This window comes from Zonotrichia albicollis, chromosome 5 (assembly GCF_047830755.1).
Source record: "Zonotrichia albicollis isolate bZonAlb1 chromosome 5, bZonAlb1.hap1, whole genome shotgun sequence".
NCBI classification, from domain to species: Eukaryota; Metazoa; Chordata; class Aves; order Passeriformes; family Passerellidae; genus Zonotrichia; species Zonotrichia albicollis.
Genome location: NC_133823.1, coordinates 19,617,650 through 19,635,942, shown reverse-complemented (window position 1 = coordinate 19,635,942; position 18,293 = coordinate 19,617,650). Strand labels below are relative to the sequence as shown.

Here is an 18,293-nt window from a genome sequence, read left to right as displayed (position 1 = left end):
TTCGCTATCCAAATAATGCTTAAATAAGAGCATTTTAAAAATGAAAATACATCCTGCTAGCCCAGTACAACTTCAGAAAACAGCATGAAGTGACTTGTTCCTCCCCAGCACTGCTGCTAGAGCAAGGTACAATTGCCTCTCTGTTCTTAGTGATGTAGGGAATATGAGAAGACAGATCGTTTGCAGTGTTTCCAAGGCTGTGCCAGAAAATTAGGAGTAGTCTGTGCCGGGATTTGGCACACTTAGCAAGTGTTTCCTGAATGTGGCATATTACAGTATATTTAACGTTTGATTAAAGTGGATACAATTATTAGTCCCTGGATCAAGTTTCCTTTCTACTGGGCATTGCATATTATACATTGCTGTGAAATGTTTCAAGGAAGATAAGCAGTATAATTAAGCAAGTGAAATATAACTTCCATTTCTCTTAAGATATATCCTGCTGTCAATTCAGTCACTGATTCAAATTTTCTAAGAAGTGTAGATGTTTGCCAAAACAGTAATTTCCTGTTATTGTGATTCAACTACTTCACAGCACTTCAACATAGAAGGCAAAGATCCCTCTCTCTAGTCAGGGAATCCTTGAGAAACCTCAAAATAGCACCTTCCCTATTATCACACTCTTCCAAGCTGAAGTAAATCTTGGAATGTAAAGAATTGGCTATTTTGAAGGTTATGAACTATTTTTTCCCCCTTTTTTGGGATCCTGATACAGCTTAAAAAGTCCTTCAAACCCCTTGAAAATCATGGCCAAAGCCAGTGTTACAGTAACCTAGAGACACCAGAGTGTAGTTTTTGAACTTTTTGCCAGAAGCAAATATCAATTTTGAAATGTGGACTTTTACTAAGGCACTGGCTCCCACAGAACCATATGTTACACAGCACTTGAATTTCTGCTGATAACTTAAGGTTTCTTCCCCCTTTTTCTCCAGGAAAGGTTGATCACTGCAGAGCAGAAGCACAGATGCAAATCCCTTTCACATGCTCACAGTTTCAGCCTGGGATTTCTACCTCAGGTCTGTGTAAAGAGCAGTCTGGCTTTGAGTCACAGCCTGAATGTGACAAAACTCTCTGGAGAAAAGTTATTGCCTCTGACCCTGAAACCTGACCTTCACCAGATTTGTGTCATGTGAAATCCAAGTAACAAAAACCAGCATAGCATATTCTGAGTAATCATTAAACAATAGCTCATCTTTACTAATTTTCCTTGCTCTCCTTCACCACATTACAATGTAAGCAGTCAGTGCAACATTATCTTGCCCTTAGATGACAAATTTCTGTCCTATGAGTAAAATTTTCAAAAAACCACCTCATCGTGTTTTTTTGAAACAGGTATAAATACCATCCCTGTAGCACAGTCCACTCCAATTGTCATGATTATAGCAAAACCAAATTCTTTATCCTCAATCCTGTCTTTAGTGTTAGTGATGTATTTCTCATAGTTCTGATAATATGGATCAGAAAAAATCCATTAACATTTAAAATTGATTTTAAAAGGCACTTCCAGGTTCAAACACCCCCGAAATTTTGAGGTAACAGGGAACTGCATAGGATTTAGACATTCTTTCTTGTGCACAACACAAATGTTAATATTCCTCACCAGCAGTGTCATGCAGTTCAAAATCGAAAGAGAGATACCATTAGAATCATTTAAACAATGGTTTCCTTTTTTTAACACTTTCAGATGCACGGCTGAAAAGTACATTAAGTATGAGCAGTACATGTTCTTTATCATTGAGCAAATAGAGGCCAATATATAGGCCTAAGCTCACTTAGACCTGTGTTCAAAGTGTTACATAGCTCTGTTATGCCATAATCCATCAGCATTATCTTCCTTCGAAGCAGCATTTTGTACTTCAAGTTCCATAATGTTCTTGCACTAAAAGTCACTTGCAGTTAGAATTGCAGCTAAAGAGGTACCTGCCTATTTCTTTTTAGTGTGTTTTATAACAGAAAAAAACCACCTATTTCAGGAAAAGTAAATCCTGAAATACATACAGTGAGCTTATTTTTGTGTCTTATCTGATATGTTATCAGTGAAGATCTCAGAAGAGGTTTTTTTCCCCTCATCAGTCATCTTGAAAATGAAACCCAGCAAGAAGGACAGATGGTTTTGTGTGTGTGTGTGTGTGTATGTCTGCATTTTTGTTAGAGGAAAGTGTGTGGGGGTTAATGGATAGCGAAGGAGTGGAAAGGGAAAGGGCATGGCTTGTCTCCTGGTCTTTGATTCGAGCCTTGTTCATCCAATGGATCAGTGGCTCCCAGCGAGCAGCCGCAGGCAGCGCTGCCTGGCAGCACGCGTTGGCTCAGCGGGGCTGCTGAGCTGCTCGCCTTTGTCTGCTCACCCACCCCATGGGCTGAGCACCTACTGCCACTCATTCCCCTTCCTCTCATTTAAACAAGTGTTTTTATTACAGATACAAGCATAATTATAAATAAATATTCTCTCACACAGGCACATTCACACAGGGAAGGAAAGTGTTCAGCAGGACTGAACTAATCCTTGATGGAAGTCTGCTTAATTCAAAGCGTTACTGCCATAGGCACACTCAGGTAAAAGGGGCCTATCCACCTTTGGCAAGTTCATTCAGGAGAACAGAAAAATCCCAATGCCTGAAACTGAGATATTCTGTAACTCTTTTACAAATTATCATTGTCTGCTCAGCCACAGCAGCAAGGAGAAACAAAACAGTATTTGGGATGATCTGGACAATATAACTCCAAAATCTATTTGCACTTTGAGAGAGAATTACTAGAACAAGAAGCAGCTGCTTTTCAAAGCCATATACACTTCGGATTCAGGAAAGTCACAGAAATTATATATGCAAAACACAACTTGTCCCAGAGACACTGAGTGCTCGGTACAGCTTTAGAGCTAGCAAGGTATAGGCTTGCAACCAAAAACTCCCATGTCTTTTCTTAGTCTTGGTCAACAGAAAGTAAAGCTCAAGAGAAGGGGAAAACCTTCACTTGAGCAAAGACTAAAAGAAATGGTACTTCTTATTTAAAAGTTCCTTAGGCCCACCTAATAAACAGGAAGTTTGGCATTCACAGCCAACAGTCACAGTAAGGGACTACCAAAGATACACGGTCATGAAGTATCAGACTCAGGAGGAGGTTTAACTGGTTTAGGAATAAGTACATTAGAGCTAATTGCTGGACTTAGAAAAATGTTCAAAGAATTTGGATTCAAATATATATATTTGGCTATTCATAGACATCAACAACTTATTAATTTGATTTGTGCCTCTTTAGATTCCAGAAACTAAATTGTCACATGGCAAATTTTGTGAATTATGATTTCTGCCTCTGGCTATCAAGGAAGTCCTATGTGTTGGATAATAACAGATTTTTACTTCCTTGATCATCACCTGGCTGGATTAGAACCATACAGTATATCCTTAGCAGCACAACTATTTCAAGAACATCAAGGTTTTTTTCTGCTCATGGCAGGCTGTAAAATTGTGAGTCATTATACCTTGATCTTTATGTAAAATCAATATATAATAAAATTACAACATACAGCCCCCACAAAGTATTTTTTAAAAATGCCCTTAAGACTTCCTGTAGACACAGCACTGCCCGTACTTTTCCATTCAGAACAGACAAAACGTCCTACAAATGATGGCTTCAAACTGGAACAGGGTAGATTTAGGTTAGCTATTGGGAAGAAATTCTTGACTGTTAGTGTGGCGAGACACTAGAAGAGGTTCTCCAGAGTCATTGTGGATTTCCCATCCCTGGAAGTGTTCAAGGCCAGGTTGGGCTTGGAGGGGCTTTGAGCAACGTAGTCTAGTGAAAGGCATCCTTGCCTATGGTAGGGAGGTTGAAACCAGACAGTCTTTAAAATTCCTTCCAACCCAATTGATTCTATGATTCTGGGGTTCTATAAGGTGTTTAGATATGTCTCCTTATACTTTGCTCTTCCAGTTAAGCATTAAGAACATAATCTTTAAAAAGCAATCCAAATTTCCTTTCTGCATTCTACAGCATCAGACTGACGAATGCTCAGGGGATTAAAAAATGTACTGCACTTGATGGCTCACATATAAAGACTGAGGTAGAAATCAGAGAGCCTCTTTTCTTCTCTAACATTAAACATACAAGGCTTGTGTCCTTCACTTCCTGCCATAAAATATGCTGAGGGATTTTACTTGTGAAGTATCTCTGCTTTGCAGAGGTGAGAAGGCAAGGAGAAGCTCAATGGAGGCTCTTTTTTTCTGTTCAGTATTGCTGTCACTGTGCAGCCACTGCAAATAAGTCACTTAAAAAATTCATTCAGAAAATCACAGTTGCTGAGGGACAGAATAGCTTAGGTGAGAGGTGATAGGATACAGCTACAATTTTCTCCCTCATTCAAAATCTATTTGAAGATCTGTAAAAAGATTTTTAAAAAGTCAGAATACTTTGGTCGTCAAGAGGACCACTTGTCATATTTGAAAATAAAATAATTCAAAGAAAAAAATAATCAAATGAAAGTGAAATGGTTGAAAGGAAAAGGTTAAAATATTTTCTTAATTAAATGATAGCACAATATGCCTCCCAGCCAGGTTGTTTCATTTTTTTTTAAAACTTGTATCTTTTGATAACAGTTCACAATTTTACTGAATCACATATCAACACTGAAAATCATAAGAGTCTCCCTTGATTATTTCATGAGAAAATAAATTGGAGGAACAATATATCACATTATAGAAAAGGTTTACAAGTGAAATCTATTTGAGACCTTACAGACCTTTGAGTTGTACAAAATATTGGATGGAATGCAGCCTATGACCTGAGAAGAGATGCTTGCGATTGGTTACGTATTGCAAAAGGAGATCAACTGCCAGCTGACTTATTTTCTGATTTGTTTTGCTTTTTCATTACTATTAGGAAAGCATACAAACTCACCTTTAGAGTAATTTTTTTCCTCTAAAACTTCAAAAGTGATTTTAGTTTAAAATCTGAAGGGGAAAAAAAGGAAAACTAATTTTAAAATCCCCAAGACTGCTTTGGAATGGGGCTGTAGTCCTTCAGTCAGCTCTGTTATGCCCAAGACAAAGGCATTTGACATACCTATATTGATTTACCATACTTATATTGATTTTGCATCTAGAAAAAGATAAGAACATGTTTCAAGCAGATAAACTCTATGTAGAAAAAAAAGATTAAATAATAGCAAAATACCCAATATTCTGACTATAGGTATACTTTGAATTCAAAATCAGCAATAAGAATTTACAAGTTAAAAAACACTAAGAAATTAATTAAGAACTTAAAAACAGTGTAGTCTCTACTACAGTGGAGGAGGACTGCTAGAGAACCCACTACTTAGGGATGTTACTTTACTAGTAGTGCAATATTCAGTACAAAGGACCCTCAAGCCCCTCATTCTTCTTTCCCTTCCTTAATTCTTTTTTCTCCTTAATGCAAAGATACAATACACAAACAGGCAGTCATCCAAATGGCAGAGGCTGTAAAAAGGAAATATACACATATATATAATTGTTAATTAGTTCACAACTAGAACCCCTCTGTATGCTTGCATAGCTACCCTGGGGCATCATGAGTCCCCTAAAGCTATGCAGGAGGAAGGAGGTGTTTGAGGCAGAGTTCACTGCTGGGGAATTCTCCAGCTGGTTCATGTTGTCACATTTTGTGTAGTTGTGTACAGCCAGGGATCTGCTTCTGAGGAAGCAGACATTGCACTGGGTAGGCAGAGGAGCAGATCAAAAGCACAACGGGTTCATCCAGAGATTCAAAGTTTTAAGGAAACCAGGGTAAAAATGACCCAGCCTGTGATTAAATGCATGTTCAAAATGTTTTTTCCTCACAAATGGAGTATTCCATAAAACCCTGCCCACTGTTCATTAAGTCAGATGCTGATGAAGAAAGGAGCAGTCCCTACAGCAGAGCTTTGCTCTTGCTGAGAGTCTCACACAGCCTGAGGATGGGATGTTGACACTCTCCAGATGCAACAGCACATGTCCAGGGCAGAGTAACTGTGGGATCTCAGCACCTCAGGACTGAGGTGCCGAGCCACCGAGACCACCCTTGGGGGGCTCGGGAGTCCTGGAATGTTGCCAGAAGTGTCTGGTGGCTGGACTTTGATCCTACACAGGGGACGACACCTGTATGAGGATAGGAGGATTTCACCGGGGTGAATGGTGAAGGGATTAGTTAATTAGAGGGTGAGACACAGGGTTTAGGATTTCTGTACAGGGGGGTTTAGAGAAGTAAGATGGAGGAATTGGGGCGTGTCCTGTCCTTCTTCTTCTTCTTCTCCTCCTCCATCTTCTGTGGTGATGGTGGCACTTTGGGATTGGTCATTACTAAAAGTGCACCGGGCAATAAGGGGGAAAGGTATTGGGGAAAAATGATAAATATTGTACACACAACTTTGGGTATAAAGATAGGTGACTGTCTGGAGGGCAGGACAGTGTGCTCATGGCTGGCTGCTGAGCAGACCTCTGTCGGGCCGAAAGAAAATCTTTTAGATAAACAATTAATAAACACAGAGACCGAAAGAAGAACTGAAGCCTCTTCTCGTCCTTTGATAAGCGGGCTGCCCCAAGGCCACTCCGGGCCTTTCCAGGCCCTCCAAACAACCGAGAAAACCGGACAAGTAACCCTCAATCCAGTCCTTGCCAAGTGTCAGGAGAGGAACCTTTTCTATATGGTAAAATTTTTATCAGTCGAAAGAAAGTCCAATAGGTAGTTCGCTTGACCTTTTAATTACTGTTTACAAGGCCATAAAACTTAGGCATTATCAGCAATATGCATTTACATTTTTACATTACATTTTTCATAGGCATCAGTAAGCTCCCCTCTGGGTCACCTCTTTTTCAGGCTGAACAGCTCCCTCAGCCTGTACTCATAAGAAAAATTCTCCAGCCCCTTCATCATCTTTGTCACCCTCCACTGTACCTGCTGCAAGAGCTCCATGTCTCTCTTGTCCTGAGGAGTCCAGAACCAGACAAAGCATTCCAGATGTGCCTCATCAGGACTGAGTAGAGGGGGAGGACCACATACCTACAATAAACATAATAGAAAAGTCTAATGTAAATTATAGGACATATGTCCAAGTTTTGGATTTAAAATTTTGCAGAGAAATGAAAATTAGAGTCCCTCTGTAGCCATAGCGCCAATACCAGCTGCTGAGTTTTCACAGTATACATAAACCAGGGAACATGTGTGGTTCATGTAATGGACCTGCCATTTTTATGAGGCAACAATTTCTTTTTCCTTGCAGATCATTCTATCTTTCTGCAAAGAAACAGGGAATGGCCATGGACTACTTGGTTTTGTTATTTCTTCTTTTTAAAACTAAGTCCATATTGAATAACCAAAAAGTAACCAGGTGAATTGTAAACTTAGCATGGTTAACTTTGGAAAAAAGTTGTGGTCTACAGCCACCCAAACTTGCTATACTCATCAGCCTCAGATTATAGTTTTGCAAAGTAATTCTACGGTAAATACTTAAATAATGCATGGAAGTGTCATGAGTAAGACTGCTGATGTATTGCAGTAAGACACTGCTTGCTGTCTCTGTCAGCCAGCCAATCTTGATTACTATTCATCAAAAAGTTTCCATGGAAATAAAAGGTAATGATTCCAGTACTGCATGAGAAATTTTTAATTATTTCCAATACTTAATTATTGTTAGCAGTGCTTAGGTTACGTATGAATATGTGAATCTGCTGCATTTGTGGAAGTCAAGCAAGACTCTGGGGACACAGTATTGCAAAAAGCTAGGGAGGATGAAGTTTTTTTAAAAACTTACAAGTTTTTAAAAATCTAATATGGAAAAACAAGACTGTGTGCTGGTGGTACTTTCGATTTAGGTTTATGAACCTGATATACCCCAGGCATGTGGGATCAAAGGTTACAGAAGACTGATGTCAGAATGATCAATAATACTAAGGTGACACTAATGAGAGTATCTTCTGCAAGTATGCCGTTGGTCTTTTATGCCCATGGGTGTCCAAAAATAAAGAGGCAGTAATTAATCTCTATATTAACTAGCAATTGTTTACAACACACAGAGAAGCAAAGGGGCATCTTGTCAGCAGGAAATCATTTGCTGAGAATAATGGACTGTGATTCTGGAGATCTGGCCAGGATTGCTTGGCTACTGCGCCCAGACCACACAGGGAGGCCTTTTAAAATTTTGATCTCATTGGAGCACTCTTTTTCCCTCCAGTGTTGTGATGAAAAGCCTTTTTGGCTGTTCTGGCTGTGAAGCTTGATTTGAAGTCTGACACAGATCTGAAATCATACAAAGGAAGCAGGGCCAACCTTTCTACTCCTAGGGTCACTGGGAGGGAATCAAATATCCTGGTCTTGCACCAAAAGAGAGCTGTTAAGTTGCAGGTTGAAAGCTATAGGTCGAAGGTTTTAAACTCTTGTTCTGAGTAATATGCTCCTGCCTTGCTAGAAAAGACATTGCTGAATTTTTAGTGTCTGTTTATGCTCCAGGAATAAAAAGCACGTCAGTTTGTTTTAGAAATGTGAAATTAATTTCAGAAGGCTAGGTGGGAAAAGTGCTTTTCATGTAGGCAAGACACATTAAAAACTTCTCTGAACAACAACAACCCTGTATTATGCATTAACAACCCTAAATTATTAGCAGAAAATTCTACACGCGTATTCAATTTCTAAGCACATGATTGGATTTTAAAGATATTTAGCAATTTTATTAATATATGTTTTTTTAAAAAAATGGTGCTAAAGTTCCAGGTGCTAGTAACTTGCACATCAAAGTAAGCAGTTTTCACATTTAAATAATGCATGCACAGTTTTCTGATTTTAAATATTTGTCTTTCCAATAGTTCAATTCATCATTAAAATTTTACTGAAGTGAATTCACAGCTGACTTCTTTTCAGGCAGTAAAAAGTCTGTACAACATTAATTTAATATTTTTAACAGTGGTCTGTGGACAGAAAAAAAGAATCAAAATAGGGATACTTTTTTCCCTTCTCCACACATTTTCTATCAGGTTGTACATCTTTTTGAGCAGTAATTAAAAAAAATACACTGGCTCAACCAAGAATCCAATCAAGATATTTGAAAGATGTAGGATTGACAGCCTTTTACAAAATATGCTGTTCACCTCAGTGTTTCATACAACTACAAGGAAGAGTGGGAAGAAGTATATCACTGGCCCTAAAGATAGAATAGCTGTACTACGAAAGGATTTATTGGACTTTCAGGAAACTTTATAAAGACCTTAAATTGACTCCTTCTTTGTAACTCACAAATCCTAAAAAGCTCTCAGGAAGATTGTAAGAACCCAGGAGCCTAATGGCTTAATGGCTCCATCAACTTTCCCTTCCCATTTCAATGTTTTCCCTTTCCCTGTACCCTGTCAGTCCTGGCTTTGTGCTAGCCACGAATCAGGTACTCAAGGACAATCAAATTTCATATATTTAGGCATAAATAATTGGATGCTGAGTGCATGCACCAGGATTGTTTCTTAGAAAGCAGGTAGCCAAATACCTGAGTCCATCACCCAGGCTACATATTTAGCCTCTGATCTGCCATGATATGTAAAGTCTCATTTACAACTAATCTCAATTTCATTTACATATCTGAGTATCACTTCATTTGCCTCTCAAGTGTCTTTTCAGTGGAACTGCATTAGCAGTCTCAGATCACAGCCCAGCCTCCTGCTAGCAAATGAGCCAGCTGATATTGGGTCTCTCCAACCACAAGTAAAGCCACTTTCCTTTACCTAAGCTGCACATTTGACCTGGCTTTAAAGACTCCTCAACCTGCAGCAGTCCAGCAGCACTGAGCAGTGACTTGGTTTGTCTGGAACTTTGACAGTTCCTAAAAAATTGCATAATCTTAAGTGGCGTGCTCTCACAACAGTCAGCACGACAACAGTCCACAATATAAAAGCTTTATGGAAAAATGTTGTGGGCAACCCTTCTTAAATTCAAACTTTGAACTTCAAACATTCCTTTGAAATGTTTATAAATATTTAGGATACAAAGATAACCAACCATGCAGAAATTGAACCATATGCATTTCTGTGCTGCCTTTGGCAAGTACCAGTTTAAAATAAAGGTAACATTAAATACATCAAGAGTGTTCATGTGACCATGGCAACACAAACTGAATTATAAAACAAATATGAAATTTTCACACTGTTGGTCTTATTAGAAATGTCTGTCTCATTTCTGCCCAGCATTCCTCCTGACAACTCCTGCATCATTCAACAGCCACAACCCAGAAGGGTGTATGGAGAGGCTGTCATTTGGGTCAATGAAGCACAATGAAGGACAAAGACAGTGATTTTACCTGCCATCACCACCTGCCAAAAACATGCTTGTTTTATCAGAAGTTGCTGGGCACCAAAGACCTCACTGGCTCATTTGGAGATTGCAAGGTGAATGCCAAACACCATGAGGCAAATGGCAGCCACTGAATGGGAGACAAACTCAGCACCTGTTGGGTTGACAAGGATGGAGAGCCACGTGTCAGGTCACCTCTAGCACTGGTAGCAGCATCATGAGGAATACTCAGCTATCTGTAACCACCATGTCTGATGGATGCCAAGAAATGAAACAGAGGAAAAAAAGCTTCATATATGAGTATGGACAAAATTAAGTATCAGGTCCTAAAACGTGATACATTTTAGACAACAGAAAAATGATGACTTTGACAAGAACATGCTGCAGCCTTGTAAAGAAATTGAAAGCAGGTTCTTGGGTAGGATGCAGAACAGACGGACAGATGGGACAGTGAGGTATTTGGATAACTATCTCTGTCCTTCACACATGAGGTGTGTGAAGCAGTGTATGCAAATGAAAGCAGCCGTCATCGACGGAGTCCACTAACTGGTCCTGAAGACTAAGGTTATGCACTCTCTGAGCAGCCTCCCTAACAGAGAAATCACTTCTGAAAAGCTGAGCCCATGTGCACATCCTGTGAGTTAGGTTACCCTTACTCGGTGTCTGGGACACAGCTTAAAACACTGCTCTGGTCCATTTGGAGAAGAAAGAGATCACATTTGAGGTGACTACTCCCGCTACACCCTTTTTCTCAGATTTAGAGTCCATTGGCAATAACTATTAATTATTCTTACTCTGCCTTCCTCTTCATCACACTAATAAATGCCATCTTATTGCCACAAAACATGAACCTAGAAATGTCTAAAGAAGCACTGAAATTGCAGGCTTAAAACAATATGCAATGCTGATTGATATTAAGAAAGCTCCTGTCATACTAAAGAACTACTTGTAGACTTTGGGCACTTTAAATCATAAATAAACAGACAAGTTATATAAAACCAGTTAACCAGTTAATATTAGATTAGCTGGTAGTAAGACTGGGAAACTTTATCTAGAAAAGCTTTGAAATGAATTTTAATTAAAATTTTTAATATTACAAAGGAAAGGAATATTCTGGAAATATTTGGGAAATTCTTGCCAAAAAGAAATATTTGGGAAATGTTGCCAAAAAAGGCATTAAGGGAGGATCAAGTAATCAACTAACTACATGTAGCTGCATTTAAAAGTGGGTCATTACACATTTTCTAAATTAAAAATTAAAAGTAACATTTTTCACAGACTGTTACATATCTTCTAGCTGAAGCTCTTACACTTTAAGTTACATATGCAATTTCATACTTCCTGTTTTGTAAAACAGGAATAGCAGGTTTCCAAAAATGGCTAAACATGTAAAGACTATATTTACAGCTTGTGATGAGGTGAGAAGAAGCTACAGAGGCTTTGACAATTTTGAAAGCAGGTAGTGTGAATAAAGAAAAAAAAAAGTCCAGAATCTTCAGCTTTTTCCTCAGAGAAATGCAAAGAGCCTGTAGCTGACATGAGATGAGATATTAGATTAGCATCTCACATGTAAAATTAAAATAGCAGCTCCAGGTTACCTATAAGGTGTGAAGAATAATTAATAGATATTTGCATTCTTTGTTGAAGATGTAAGACACTGTATAAGTGCTAAGCATTACTACAAAGAGGAATTTTCAGACCATGGTACATTCAGTTTACATAGTATAAATGACTTCATATTTCTGCTAAATAATTCTCAAGTACTTTTACCAGTGCTTGCCTCCATCTAATTCCAAAAATTGAAACCTTATCTCTCTTAAAGGCAAGATGACAAAATTTTGCAGACTATCTGTAATAATGTATTACAAGGCAGAACAGTGCAAGAAAATATTAACTATGATAAAGGCTCTGTGTTTCATTCTCTTAAAACTGATTCATTCTTGTTTAATGCATTATAGACATGAGAAAAACAAAAAAAAAAAAAAGGAAGAACTAACATTTATTAATTTCTGTCTTTCGAAAAATCAAATAAAGGATGTGCTGGAAAAACCTAATCTCAGTGTGTCCAGCACTAGCCCCATTAAAGTTAACATAAAAACTCTCCTGACAGCAGAGCAAAAGGGTCTCAGCCAATGGATAAATTTTTTGCACAATTTACTGAAGAAAAGCAAGTTATGCTAGATAACTACTCATAGGTGACTTGGAAAACAGCACAAATACTGAGGTTACAAAGGCAGCTGCTGATGCTTGCTTGCCCAAGTTAGTAAAAAGGGAAGCAGATTTGTAAAGGTGCAGAAAGACCTCTAAGCACTGACTGGAGATAAAAGGAGTGGAGATATTAAATTTATATAAAGTTAATACCATATTCTTAAGAAAACAAGTTTAATTCCATCTATACAAAACTAGGCTTGACCAAGACAGTTTACTGTCTAGGAAAGAGATGTTGCCATTACATAGTTCTGGGGAATATCACCTGGGGAAAAGATTCTGGTATGCTCTAACTTCTTCTCAAACAGAAACTCTAATCTTTCTACTGTGAACAGAAGAAACAATCATTACCTATAAGAAAAGCCTTGGTTTAGGAACAAGCAGAAGTCCATAAATACCCACATATATCCTGCTGCTTCACATATTGCTTGCTTTTATTTGGACCAGTCATCTAAAAGAACTAAAAAAAAATTAGTCTGAATATAACTTGGGCTGGAGAATGGCTGCATAATTTTCACACAGGCCTTTTGTTTGGTTTGCTTTTCCCTGCTGACAGGATGTCCCATTTTCAGGAAGGTAATCTGCTTTTCAGCTGCTGCTCTCCTTGGAGAAGGTATGGCAGGGCAGCTAGGAGGGAACATCCTCGTGTGTCTCCAGCTGTCCACAGGAATTGCCAGCGTATGCTGGGCCACAAAAGGGAGAGGGAGGATCACGGCTGAATTTCTGGCTTCCTTCTGTCTAATTGTGTTCTAATGATCTGACTGCTGGTTATTTTGCCCATCAACTGCCCTATGCAGCAAAACAGGCCCCATGAATCAGGCACATCATCTCAGCAGGGCAGGGCTATTTATAGCACTGAAATACCTAATTTAATAATACTTCAGGCCAGATTCTCAGCTGATGTGAACATGCACAGTCTCACTGAAGTCACTGGGTCTATTTTGACCAGCTTCAGGCAAGGAGCTGGCTATCTGTTCATAAGGGTTGTAGAAAAGAGCCTTTATTTATGCACTGTGCAAGGGCAGGAAAATCCCATACTCCCACTGGGCTGTCTCACTTCATGCCAGTTTCTCAGAGCTCTGAGCTAATTTGAGGAAACACAATTAGAGAGAGTGTCATAGCTGCTAAAGGGTCTATAATTCATCACCTGCAAAACAAGGGTAGTCAACTCTGAAAAATGCATGAGCTTTTTGAGCCACTGGAGCAGTAGATCACAGCAGCATATATTCCAGTTCCTTTCCTTCCAGGTTAAGAAAACCAGGCTGTGAGCAGAACTCTTTCCCTGCAGAGACTGCCTCCTTTCTGCACCCTTTGCACAACAGCAAGCATAGTTTTTCCAGCACTCTTACTGACACTTTTTTGGAGCATTTTAGCATCAGGGTCAGTACCCTGGAAAGTGATACATGGGTGTTTAAAATCCTTGTGCAGTGGATATATTGGACTAGGATCTCCAACTCCCTGGTAGCTGGCACACTTGGGCCATTCCTGCTAGAATGACCTCCACAGGGACGAAGGCAATGTCTAGTGTCTGAGCTCTGACTTGTTTGCATGCACCCTCGGTGCTGTGAGTCAGACTCTGGTCAGAATTGCTGAGACAATGCTGAAAAGCAAATTCAGGCACCTGAGGGACTTCAAAGTGCAAAAAAGAGTCTCTCCTCAGATGCCCAAATGTTCAAGATACCAACTGAGTACAGAGACCTAAGGAGAGCCATTAAGACACAGGTCTCAAAATCCATTTTTGCAATTTTTTAGCAACAGAAATGATTGGCAGTTTAGGCTTGAATCATGACATGTTCAGATCCCCAGCTCTGCAAATCTTTCTCAGCCTAGATTTGACCTACATGTTGTGTTATATTCCACTACAAACTTCCAGGTAGTTTAAACCTGGTTTATCAGATTGTTTGGTTGGTTGGCTTTTGGTTTTGTGGTTTTGTTTTGTTTGGTTTTTGTTGCTAAACTATCAGTGTGGTAGTAAGAAAATACATGAAAATAATTTCTGAGCAAGTCCTTCAAAATGAAATAATGCCACATCAGCTGCAATTGTTATAAGAGAGAGACTTTGTGGAGAAGTTATTAGATGAGAAGAAGCACACCTTTGACATAAGAGAATTTTTGGGGGTTGTTTATTTGTTTTTAACAATATTTGTCTTTCATACTTGAAAACAAGGAGCTTATACTGTCAGCATTTCAGGTGCTTATTCAAAGCAGGGGTTGCATTTTTAAGCACAAGAATGAGTGGAAACTAAGGAGAAAGTGGGTTGCAAGAAATACTTTGCTCTCTAATGCCAACTACTTGGACTTACTGAAGTACACAGCAGGCTGTACTGTCAATTAATGGGATCAATGGCATGGTGTGCCCTAGGACATGCCACATCTGGCAGATGTTCTGAGGACAATTTTTTCTCTCTCAGCAGTGTGTATGGCTCTACACATCTGTTTGTGAAAGCCCAAGGCTCAGTTCATACAATCATTAAACCCAAAAATATCTTCTCACATATAGCAGACACAAAACACAGTGAGAGAAAGCTTAAGAAATAACCCACGAGAAGAGAGCTGGAAGCAGGAAACCTCACAAATAAGCAACAGTCTGCCTGCTCCTACCCTAGTTCCGCCAAGTCCTGGCAAGGTGGAGGTGAGAATTTGAAGAGAAGAAAAAGAGGTCTCATATTCCTTGATGACCACCGAAACAATGACTTTCTCAGATTGGATATATGTGACAGCTGATGTGGTGATGAGAAAAACTTATCCTGCAAATAAATGTGCTTTGTATTGCTGGTGAACATGCGGTGGCAATTGTAAATACTGAGGCATTTTTTTTCCTCCTGGGGAAAGTTTTGAATAGCTTTTCAGAGAAAGCTCTCACTGCTACCTTAATATTTTCACCTTTAGATTCAATTGACCTGACTCTGCTTGAGGTAATAGATGTGAGAGCCAGTAGAAACACCACAAGGATCAATGTGGTAGGAAAGTTGAACCAGGTAGCCAATGTCAGATGTTAGATGAAACAAGCTGTGCTCAGAAATATTTTTAGCACCTCTTTCAAACCACAGTTTAGCTGATGTTTTAAGTAAAGCTAGTGGCACCTTTCTGACATAAGGATGTATCCATGTTGATGAAGCTGCATCTATTTTTGCCAACATTAGTAGCAAACCATGACGGTTTTACAGGTTGTAGAGGTGGTTTTGATTTAACACAGATTTTTCTCTAGTGCTGAAAAAGGTGTTAAAACAGACTTAAGCACTCTCATTTTTAAAGTAGCTATTTTGTGTTAAGCAGTCCCATTTAAATGAAAGTCATAAATTGTGCATGTGCTCCTGCTGGCTATCAGCTTCTAGTTAGTAGATTCTGAATTACCTTCCCCAGAGTGAAATGCTTGTGTGAGTCACCGTTCATAATACTGCTTATTCAGCTACACCTCTGTCATTTGAGCTAATTGAGTTAAGTAATAGTGTCACAGGATTTTCGTACATAGTTTCTGCTCTGGCTGTAGTTACCTGCTGTCAATTATCAACTCCCACTAATCACTATTACTGTCAAAACTGACATTAGTGTATGGCAGTATTTATCTCACTCCAAAAGGTTCATTTACATATAGTATCTATTCTCTGCATCCATACATTATTGCCATTATTTGAAGTGTTCCCACCTACCCTCTCCCATTCCTCTTTCTGTTATTAGCCATAGCCCTCTTTCACAATTGTTTTTTAATTTATAGTATTAACCCCGTTATTTCTAGCACTGGTTAGAAAATGTGCGTTCCCTAGCAGCTTGCTTTTCTCTTCTCCTGCTAATCAGTCATTATCACAACAGGATTCTTGTTACTCTGAAAGCCTGCTCTGCACATTTTTCCAAGGAAGGTGCTGGAGAGTCTAAAAAGCCCCTCAGCAGAGGAGAACTGATCTGCTGAAGTCCAAAGGATCACCATCGCTGGAAATGAGGGAAAAGAATGGCTGATTGTGGCTTTATCTTGCACTGCTCTGCTGAAGTTTTCAAATTTACTTGCAGCTGCTTCTGCTAATACAATATTGGAGAAGATTTTACAGCAGCAGTATATTGATGCTATAAATAAGATCAAACAGTATTCCTGTTAATGATGAGGCTTAATAAGGAAGAAGAGATAAAAAAACTTTCAAATCCATATAGTGGTTCTACAGTTTGCTTATTCTCTTGCTTTCTACATCTCTTTTCAATATTCCATTTCTCTTGTGATTCTTTGTTATGACTTTGATACACTTAGATATCTAGCTTTCTTCTAGGCCTTATTCTATGTTAGACTTGGATTACTTTTTCTCATGCTATGTGGACAATATTTGTTTTCCCATACCTTCCCTGTTCTTTATTCTATCCACATCTTTTTTTCTGCTCCTATCTTGCTACATGTCTCTCCAAAATTCTGTGACACTTCCTACCTTCTAGTGACTGCTTCATCTGTTCATCTTCCTTTTAATTTCTATTCCCAATGCTCATTCTACTCCTTTCTCTCTTTGTATCCTTCCTTATGCAAGGCCTTTCTATATTTCATTTGGACTGCTTATTTTAGAATACAGTCCCTAAACACAAGTATAACAACCATTATTTAAACTTCCCCATCAACACAATTTCCTATTGAGTGAGAATTTTTCTGGTTGAATTTAGAGAATACAATTAGTTAGCCCTATTATGCAAAAATACAATCTGAGAAAAAAATACATAAAGATGAATATTTGGGTGTACCCTGGACTATCATTTTCTTCCATCAGAGATGCAATGAATGGTATCACAGCTCTCTCCTGAACATCTCATTTTCATTTTGCTGAAGACCATGCCCTAAACCACCCCAGTTCATGTTTTTAAACCTGGCTTGCAGCCTACACTCCAGCATACCTTTGCAGAAGACAATATCTTTCCCTCCAGTCTTCCCAGTGGCCTTGGGAGTCGTTACTGGCAGCTGAACCATCTGCAGTGCACAGGAAGGGTCTGCTGCTGATAGGATGTACGTGCAGGAATTTTGAGGCCTGACCTGTGTGCTGGCACCTGGCTGAACTCATCCTTCTCAGAGTCTCTGCCTGCAGGGCAGGGCAGCACCCAAGAGCTTTTTCTCCTCCCTGCAGCAGCTGGGTAGCAACAGAAGCAGCTATGGCAGTCACAAAGCGCTGCAATCCTCCTTCCTGCCTGGGACTTTCAGAAACAGGTACAGCTGAGGTATGCATAAAGTGTTTCACAGTGTACTGTGAAGTTGGAAGACAAGCCTGCAGTCAGTCGTATCCTGCCTGTACGGAAAGCAACTGCCTGCAACACTCAGTGCCCTCCCAGCAGTATTTCTGATTTATCTCTGTACCTCAAGAACTCACCAAGCCCGTGCTGCTCCAACAAAGAACCCCCTTACCCTTACACAGCTTCTGCCCAACAGCCTGACAGCATAAATCTGAACTTTTCCCTACAATAAAGAAAATGTTGTGTACCTCAAGCATTTGGCTGTGTGGGTTCCTCCTTAGTGCAATTCTTCCCAAGTTCTTCACAGAGAATTGCTAAAAATAGCATTTTTGTTTCTTGCCTACTGCTTGGTCTTTGGAATTCTATTGTAGTTTTGCAAGCAGTCAGTTTGTAAGAAACACTATTGAGAGACCCTGCATGAGTTCTCTCAGAGTATTGTGATTTAGAAAGCCTAGACAGAGCTGAAGGACCTAGTGATAAACCAAACAGTCCTGGAGACCAGACAGGGTCACTCTGGACTTTCCTACTAATCATCACTGAAAGGAGCAAACAACTTACCTTTGATATACTGAAACGCAAGAGTTTTGTGCCAGTTTTCCCCTAATAAAGCA

General features: G+C 39.3%; 1 long non-coding RNA gene across 2 annotated transcripts in view; it reads right to left on the bottom strand.

The window, feature by feature from the left end:
- The window catches only part of LOC113458959 (uncharacterized), a 203,235-nt gene that overhangs the window by 6,937 nt on the left and 178,005 nt on the right, over nt 1-18,293 (bottom strand). For both annotated transcript variants that reach the window (XR_012580385.1, XR_012580386.1), the window contains one exon: nt 6,910-7,014. This is a non-coding gene — a long non-coding RNA (uncharacterized LOC113458959). The remainder of the gene's footprint in view (nt 1-6,909; nt 7,015-18,293) is intronic.